At 30.8% G+C, this 9,671-nt stretch overlaps 1 long non-coding RNA gene across 2 annotated transcripts; it reads right to left on the reverse strand.

Moving 5' to 3' along the window:
• Nucleotides 1–5,613: 5,613 nt before the first annotated feature.
• On the reverse strand, nucleotides 5,614–9,426 carry LOC113788044 (uncharacterized). Of its 2 annotated transcripts, XR_003474526.2 has the most exons (4): nucleotides 6,923–9,426; nucleotides 6,743–6,837; nucleotides 5,931–6,670; nucleotides 5,614–5,845 (listed from the first exon to the last, which is right to left on the reverse strand). It is a non-coding gene; the product is annotated as an uncharacterized lncRNA (long non-coding RNA). The 2 variants fall into 2 exon arrangements; XR_012161540.1 differs by having other exon boundaries at nucleotides 5,931–6,837.
• Nucleotides 9,427–9,671: the final 245 nt, after the last annotated feature.

Below are 9,671 nucleotides of genomic sequence, written 5' to 3' on the forward strand. Positions count from 1 at the left end.
TCATAATTGTGATTACAGATCTCAATACAGTTTGTTGACAATCTAAGAGAAATGATAATGTGCTCATGAACAATCCATGAATATCCAGATTTGTGAGGAGCAACATTCATAAAGATTGAAGACTCTTTTGTTTTACATCTTTTATTCATTCTGTAATAAATCTTTGAAAGGAATAGGACGCAAGAAAAGCCAGCTTGAAACTGGTGGCTACTTTCTTGGTTGAGAGGGCTCAACAAGAAAGAGTCGTACTTTGATTCTGTGATAGGCTGCTGAGTGTCTACAAGGATCAGAGGGTATTCAATAGGAAAGATATAATTAGAGATTGATAGGTTTCAGGGAGGAAACTGGACAATCTGTAATTGATTCTTTCTATTGAAGGAGAAGAAAATCTGAAATCCGATTGGATTTTCAGGACTGGACGTAGGTTGTTGTGGAACAACCGAACCAGGATAAATCTCTGTGTCTTCTTCTCTAACTCTCTCTCTTTAATTTTCTATATTGCTAACGTTGCATGCCTCAAAATTTAATTTCCGCTGTGCGCTTGATACAGATTAATTTGGTAACGAAAACTGATATATTTTCTTTATTGCGAGGTCACTGATACCAACATATATATATATATATATAATCATATATATTATTAATTTTTTTTATATATAATAACGATAGATTATCAAAATAATAGTATTAAACTACCTAATATATCTAAGGATAAACTAACTAATCTTGAACAGTCAAACTCTAACACCCTAGTTAACAACTCAATTACTACCTATTAGCAAACTTTTACATGTTAACCATTGATAATATATATATATATATATATAAATAGATAAACTACCTAATATATCTAAGGATAAACTAACTAATCTTGAACAGTCAAACTCTAACACCCTAGTTAACAACTCAATTACTACCTATTAGCAAACTTTTACATGTTAACCATTGATATATGATATAGTGTGATACTATTTTTAAATTGTAAATTATTTTAATTAATATGTGTATTTTTTTATGAGTGACACAATGTTTAAACATAAGAAAATTGATGCAATTTTCAAGAAAGTTTTCGACAAAGATGAAAATCGTATAATGAATATATTTTATTTGATTGAATTGTGTGAATTTTTAAAAACTTGTGTGAACTTTGTGACTTGTGAAAATTATGTGACTTGTGAAGATGGTAAAACTTGTGAGAATTGAAATTCTAACTTTTTCAATGGCGACTTCCTAAAGGATTTAAAAAAAAATCAATTTTTTTTTCTATTTTTTTTCTATTTTTATTGAAATAGCAAAAGTAATATATATATATCTATATATATATATATATTTATTTATATATATCATATATAATTAATATAATTCATACAAATACATAAATAAAAATTTTAAGGATCTATTGAGTTCTATGTCACGTTTAAGGATGGTAATCCATTATATGATGTTGGTCAACCATCATCCTCAACCACACCTCACCCTGAATACCATTTTCAAACACAAAACACTTATTCTTTTCAAAATTATGAATCATACCAACCCGAACCATACTTTGACCAGGCCGAAACATCTAAACTTGAACTATTTCAACTTGAAGCATCTCAACCTAAACCGTATATTCCACTAGGTTATATGGCCGATTTTGACCAACAAGAAACAAGTGAGGAGAGTGAAGAAGAAACATACTTTGGTGAGGACGATGACAATGGCGATGATCTAGAGCCAGAACCTCATGTAATTAAAACGGAATACGATCCACCATTCCGTATGCGTAATCTAAACTTCAATTATGCTTACCAATCCTCCGAAATTGATATGTCATCTAATGAACCACCTCCATTAGATGCATCTATTGAGATTGGAATAAAGTTTAATAGAAAACCAAATTGTCAACTTGCAATTAAGCATTATCACATAAAACACTACCTCAATTACCGTGTAGTGCAATTTGATCAATACAGATATGTAATTAAATGTGTGAATCCACAATGCTTGTTCAAATGCAGGGCTTCATTAAGCCAACAAAGTAAGCAATGGGTGATTGATTGTTTGAAGGGGCCCCACAATTGCGCAAATTCCTCTATGTCACAGGATCATACCAAGCTTGACTCTAACATCATATGCAAAAACATAAAGTCGCTTTTGAAAGTTGATCCATCAATTAAAGTGAAGATGATCATTGCACATATTCGGGAACGATACAACTTCACAATCACCTATAGAAAGACATGGATGACAAAGAACAAAGCTATCAAAACGATTTATGGGAACTGGGAAAAGTCTTACAATGACCTTCCAAGGTGGTTGTTGGCTATGCAAAAATTTCTTCCAGGAACTATTGTGAAAATGGAAATATCACTCGCATATTCTGATAATACTCTATTACAGGGTCAAAAAATTTCAAACGACTATTATAGGCTTTCCCTCCGTGTATATCTGAGTTTAAATTTTGTAAACCTTTTGTCTCAGTTGATGGAACTTGGTTGTACGACAAGTACAAGAGGACTCTTTTGCTTGCTATTGCACAAGATGAAAACAAAAATACAATTTTCATTGCTTATGCACTTGTGGAAGGTGAGACAGGGGATGCTTAGAGTTTTTTTTTGAAAAATCTAAGAAGGTATGCAACACCTCAAGTCGGCTTTTGTTTAATTTTAGATAGACACAAATCTATTAAAGTGGTTATAATTATCCAAATAATGGTTGGTATGATCCTCGTCAACACATATGTACTGCATCCGACACATTACACAAAATTTCATGAGAGAGTTCAAGGACAAGGAACTTCAAAGAAAACTTTTTTATATGGGTAATGATCTAATTCTTCTTAGTATATTTTTCACTTATCACTTTATCATATTTGATAATTTTTACATCATTTATAACAGAATATGCATTAAATGAGCCATCATTAAAATATCACCGCAATGAAATCAAGATGGCAAATCCAGAGGCTTTAAGATGGATCGATAATATCCCCCTAAAATAATGGATTATGGCTTATTCTCAAGGTCGACGATGGGGACACATGACAACAAACATTTTTGAGTCAATCAAAGCAGTGCTCAAGGGTACACGCAATCTCCCAATCACTGCTTTGGTACAATCAACAGACTATAAATTGACAGTTTTATATGCATAAAGGGGACATCAACATCAAATTAGTTTGCAGTTTATCACAATAAATATTAAGAAACTCATTCTAGCTTCGTTTGAAAATTTATTGAATCTTTTAGAGCAAAATAATTATTTATTGTATGTTTTAATAGAATTAGTAAAATTAAATTATATTTTATTGTATGTTTCAATGACATTAATTAATAAAAATGAATTAGAAATTTAAATTTAATTTACTGGTATTAATAATTTAGAATTACAATTAATAGGGAGATAAAATAAATTTAATTTAATAAATAATAATAAGTTTTAGTGACAGAAAATACCGTAGGAATAGATTAATTTTTTATTTATATTTTTCTAAGATTTAGTGACATACAATACCGTAAGAATAGATAAATTATTTATTTACATTTAACTAATTTTTAGTGACAATCATTATTGTAGGTAGAAATTAAAAACATATTGTGATAATCCTCGTAACAGGTAGTGGATGTTCTCAAAGTGTTGCAAGACGTTACCTTAACGTTGACAGTGTATTTGGGTGGTACTCAAAGTATTATTGACCTTTACCTACAATTTTTAAAGTTTAGTGACAAACTTTGTGTGTCACGATAAGTCAATATTTTTCTAGTGTGTACATGTACCTATACCCGTAAGAGACATACATATACATTATAATTTTTCACAAAAATTACTTTTAATTAAATATAATAATTAAAAGATTGATTAATTCTCTTCCGTTGAAGATAATTTTGGATGGAGAATTTAAACTATCGACAAATTTAATATTAAAATGATTGTTTCTAATTTTTGCATTAATAAAAAAAAAAGTCTCACATATAAATACACCGGTAATAATGATCAAAATTCATTTTTATTTATTTTATATAAAAAAAATATTTTTTTTATACTTTCTTAACAAACTTAATTCTTTATTTATTTATAAAACAGATTGGTAAATTTTCTCTACATCTCCATTTTTTATTTATAAAGCATATATTCTATTGAAAACAAAAAGATTGAGTTATTATTTCATGTCAAAGTCATGTTTTGAATAAATCATTGCAAAGAAAAGAGCAACAAAAGTCATTGATGAAGTAACAATTGCCAAAACAAGAAAAGGAGACCATTGAGACCAACAAAAATTAAACCATTCTTATACAACATTTAGGATAATGTTAGATCTTCTTCTTGTTCAAATTCATCACCCCAAACCCCAACAATGAAACTGATGACAATATTGGTAATGATGACATTCATAATATGATATTAAGTAGTATTTGATTTTATATTATTAATTTAATTGCATGGTGTACTTGTTTATACTTAATTTTTGTTCGAGACGATGCTTTAATTAATACTTATGATTTCTGAACATAATATATATTTTGTTTAAAAGTATTGCAATTAAAGACTAATATTAAATATTTCAAAAATGCACATACACTAGTGTTTTCATATGCTTTTAGTTGATATTTTCACAGAAACTAAAAAGAAAAACAATCACATGCCGTAGATTGACCTCTATAAATTTCCAGCGGTAAGATGTACAATCATAGCCAGCATAACATGTATTTGTGATTGACCTCTATACATGTGCAGGCATAAGACTTCTTACTAAAAAATTTGCAGCTGAAGCTTTCACTAGTCATGTAAACTTCATATTTATATTCAATTCCCTTATTTCAGTAATCTTCCATAGATAATCATATTCTGTTCATCCAATGGCAAACCGAAACAAGAAATAAAGCAAATAGAACCAAGTAATGTATTTTAATAATTCTATCAAAATCTGATATTCATATTTCTAAATAAATACTATAATATTTCTACAATTCTATTAAATATTTAAATAAATATAATATTTTTATATTGAAATCGAATCATATTAAAAGAAAATATTGATCCAATTATAATTGGATTAGGAATCATGTAAAATCAATTATGGAATTGTTTACCAAGGTAATACACGGATTGCCAATGATTCAAATATATGACAATCAACACAGTTGGTTATATTCTAAACCTATCCTAAGTTAGCCTCTGTCATTGTTGGTTTTAGGGACTTGAGTGTGACTCTAACGTAAATGATTATTGAGTCAAACTATGTTTCAACTAGTAAATGATTATTGGTGTGATCCTTATTCCCTTATCATAATTAAAAACCTAGAAGGGTAAACTATTTTTCTTAAACTATCCAAAGTCAGCCTCTAATTTAGTTTAGTAAAGGGTATTCGTGCTAAACTAGAACCTAGTCACAACCTCATCTAAACTCTAGTTACTTTCATGTTAGGTTTGAATCAAAAGCTTATCCGCACTTTAGCACCAAAGTTGCTTCTTTCAAAGATCAAAACTAGCATCACACCAGGATGAAATGAAATGAATGAAATGCTTGAAACATAGTGTGTGGTCAAATGTCAAATAAAAAACAACAATCAAAAGTCAAATACATACATAACTATAAATAAATTGTAAAGTTAAAGATGTTTTAAGATATAACCATCAAAACATACATAATTATAAATAAATTGTAAAGTTAAAGATGTTTTAAGATACAACCATCAAAAGTTAAATACATACATAAATAAAGAGATGTTTTAAGATATAACAATCAAAAGCCAAATACATACATAAATAAAGAGTAAAGTTAGAGATGTTATATGCTTCCAGTAAGGAGGAGATCATTTTATCACTTAGATGGTCCCTTCCTTTTGAATCCCCTCGCATCCTATAAAAATTATAGGGATGTAATTAGCATTGTATCACAATTACAACAAAAAAGAGAGAATTGTTTTTAAAAGAAATTAACAAACCTTAGAGTCAAAGCCTTCTCCTAAAGGTTGTTTCCCTCTCGTTAATTTCTGAAGAGTCTTGAGTGGTTGACAAAACAAATTCTTTTTTAATTGAACAATGTTAACTGTATAGCAATTTGGCCCCCGTCAAATGCTCCAATAATCATAACTACTGTTTGGCCTTGGATATTAAAGATCTGTCCTCCAGAACATCGCTATTTAAACGAGCTAGTACAATGTATATAATAGGGATAGAAGGGTGAAGTTCTGGAAACTAAACTTTGTTGGGGTTGTGTTCAAACTAAAACGTTGATAGTCTCTACAAGTCTCGCGACGACTAAAAGGAACAAAGCTGTCCAAACATTGGTATGCAGCACGTCCAACGAATACAGACCAACGGTGTCTGACACGGAGAAATCGATCATTCTCTGCAAATTCGGTGTACATATGGTGTTTGACATCTCTGACAATCAAAAGAGCTATGTCCCAAGTTGACTTCATATAAATTATATCAGCGTTCGACCCAAAATCTTTATCATCGATTCTTCTAACCATAATGTTATCTTTTGATTTAGGCAAAATATGGGCACAAGTAATCAATAATACCTCATTCTCTTTATTCACATAGCATATTTGTCAACTTGCGGGGCAAAAGTTGTAGCACATCGAGTAATCCGATTTCCTGAATCCATCAGCCTTACGACCCATGTTAAAGGCTTCACCTTCTCACTTAGTTTTAGAAATTCATAATCAGACAAATCCTACAGTTGTTTTAAAATATCAGTACAATAATAACATTAAACTATAAATACAATCAAAAGTCAAATACATACATAAATAAAGAATAAAGTTAGAGATGTTATATGTTTCTAGTTAGGTGGAGTTCATTGTATGTCCCTTCCTTTTGACTTATGAATCCCCTCGCATCCTATAAAAATTATAGGGATGTAATTAGCATTGTATCATAGTTACAACAGAAAAGAGAGAATTTTTTTTAAAAGAAATTAACAAACCTTAGAGTCAAAGCCTTCTCCTAGAGGTTGTTTCCCTCTCTAATTAATTTCTGAAGAATATTGAGTGGTTGACAAAAACAAATTCTTTTATACATTCTTTCAACAATGCTAAGTGTATTGCAATTTGGCCCCGTCAAATGCTCCAATAATTATACCTATTATTTAGCATTGCATATTAGAAGCCTTATTCCAAATATGATCCATAATGCGATCACTGTGTTGTGTTCAAACTAACACCTATAACAGTGTCTGACACGAAGACCGTACCATGTCTGCAGAATGACCTACAACAGTGCTTGACACGGAGAAATTGATCTATCCTCTGCAAATTCGGTGTACATGCGGTGTTTGACATATCTGACAACCAATAGAGCTATGTTCCAAGTTGGCTTCATATAAATTATATCAGCTTCGTATAAATTATCTCACCGTTCAACCCAAAAACCATGATGTTATCTTTTGATTTAGGCAAAATATGGGGCAAGTCACCGATAATACCTTATTTTCCTTTATTCCCATAGCATATTTGTCGACTTGCGGGGAAAAGTTGTACCATATCGAATAGTCAAATGCTTCACCTTTCTCACTTAGTTTGAGAAATTCATAATCAGACAGAGCCTACAGTTGTTTTACTAATTCTATCAAAACATACAATAAATAATTATTTTGCTCTAAAAGATTCAATGAATTTTCAAACGAAGCTAGAATGAGTTGCTTAACATTTATTGTGATAAACTGCAAACTAATTTGATGTTGTTGTCCCCTTTATGCATATAAAACTCTCAATCTATAGTCTGTTGATTGTACCAAAGCAGTGATTGGGAGATTGCGTGTACCCTTTGTTGTCATGTGTCCCCATCGTCGACCTTGAGAATAAGCCATAATCCATTATTTTAGGGGGATATTATCGATCCATCTTAAAGCCTCTGGATTTGCCATCTTGATTTCATTGCGGTGATATTTTAATGATGGCTCATTTAATGCATATTCTGTTATAAATGATGTAAAAATTATCAAATATGATAAAGTGATAAGTGAAAAATATACTAAGAAGAATTAGATCATTACCCATATAAAAAAGTTTTCTTTGAAGTTCCTTGTCCTTGAACTCTCTCATGAAATTTTGTGCAATGTGTCGGATGCAGTACATATGTGTTGACGAGGATCATGCCAACCATTATTTGGATAATTATAGCCACTTTTAATAGATTTGTGTCTATCTGAAATAAAACAAACGCCGACTTGAGGTGTTGCATACCTTCTTAGATTTTTCAAAAAAAAAAACTCCAAGCATCCCCTGTCTCACCTTCCACAAGTGCATAAGTAATGGAAATTGTATTTTTGTTTCCATCTTGTGCAATAGCAAGCAAAAGAGTCCCCTTGTACTTGTCGTACAACCCAGTTCCATCCACTGAGACAAAAGGTTTACAAAATTTAAACTCAAATATGCATGGAGGAAAAGCCTATAATAGTCGTTTGAAATTTTTTGACCCCTGTAATAGAGTATTATCAGAATATGCGAGTGATATTTCTATTTCCACTATAGTTCTTGGAAGAAATTTTTGCATAGCCAACAACCACCTTGGAAGGTCATTGTAAGACTTTTCTCAGTTCCCATAAATCGCTTCGATAGATTTGTTCTTTGTCATCCATGTCTTTCTATAGGTGATTGCGTAGTTGTATCGCTCCCGAATATGTGCAATGATCATCTTCACTTTAATTGATGGATCACCTTTCAAAAGCGACTTTATGCTTTCGCATTTGATGTTAGAATCAAACTTTGTATGATCTTGTGACATAGAGGAATTTGTGCAATTGTGGGGCCCCTTCGAACGATCGATCACCCATTTCTTACTTTTTTGGCTTAATGAAGCCTTGCATTTGAACAAGCATTGTGGATTCACATATTTAATTATATACCTGTATTGATCAAATTGCACTACACGGTAATTGAGGTAGTGTTTCATGTGATAATGCTTAATTGCAAGTTGACAATTCGGTTTGCTATTAAAATTCATTCCAATCTCAATAGATGCATCTAATGGAGGTGGTTCATTAGATGGCATATCAATTTCGGAGGATTGGTAAGCATAATCCAAGTTTAGATTACCCATACAGAATGGTGGATCATATTCCATTTTAATTACATGAGGTTCTAGCTCTAGATCGTCGCCATTGTCATCGTTCTCATCAAAGTATGTTTCTTCTTCACTCTCCTCACTTATTTCTTGTTGATAAAAATCGACCATATCACATAGTGGAATATACGGTTTAGGTTGAGATGCTTCAGGTTGAAATGGTTCAAGTTTAGATGTTTCGGCTTGGTCAAAGTATGGTTTGGGTTGGCATGATTCAGGTTGGTAAGATTCATAATTTTGAAAAGAATAAGTGTTTTTTTTGTTTGAAAATGGTATTCAGGATAGGTGTGGTTGAGGATGATGGTTGACCAACATGTATAATGGATTACCATCCTCAAACGTTACCTAGAACTCAATAAATCCTTAAAATTTCTATTTATGTATTTTTATGAATTATATATATATATATATATATATATATATATATATATATATATTACTTTTGCTATTTTAATAAAAATTGAAAAAAATAGAAAAAAAATTGATTTTTTTTTTTAAATCCTTTAGGAAGTCGCCATTGAAAAAGTTAGAATTTCAATTCTCACAAGTTTTACAATCTTCACAAGTCACATAATTTTCACAAGTCACAAAGTTCACACAAGTTTTTAAAA

This window comes from Cicer arietinum, chromosome 8 (assembly GCF_000331145.2).
Source record: "Cicer arietinum cultivar CDC Frontier isolate Library 1 chromosome 8, Cicar.CDCFrontier_v2.0, whole genome shotgun sequence".
In the NCBI taxonomy this organism is placed as follows: Eukaryota; Viridiplantae; Streptophyta; class Magnoliopsida; order Fabales; family Fabaceae; genus Cicer; species Cicer arietinum.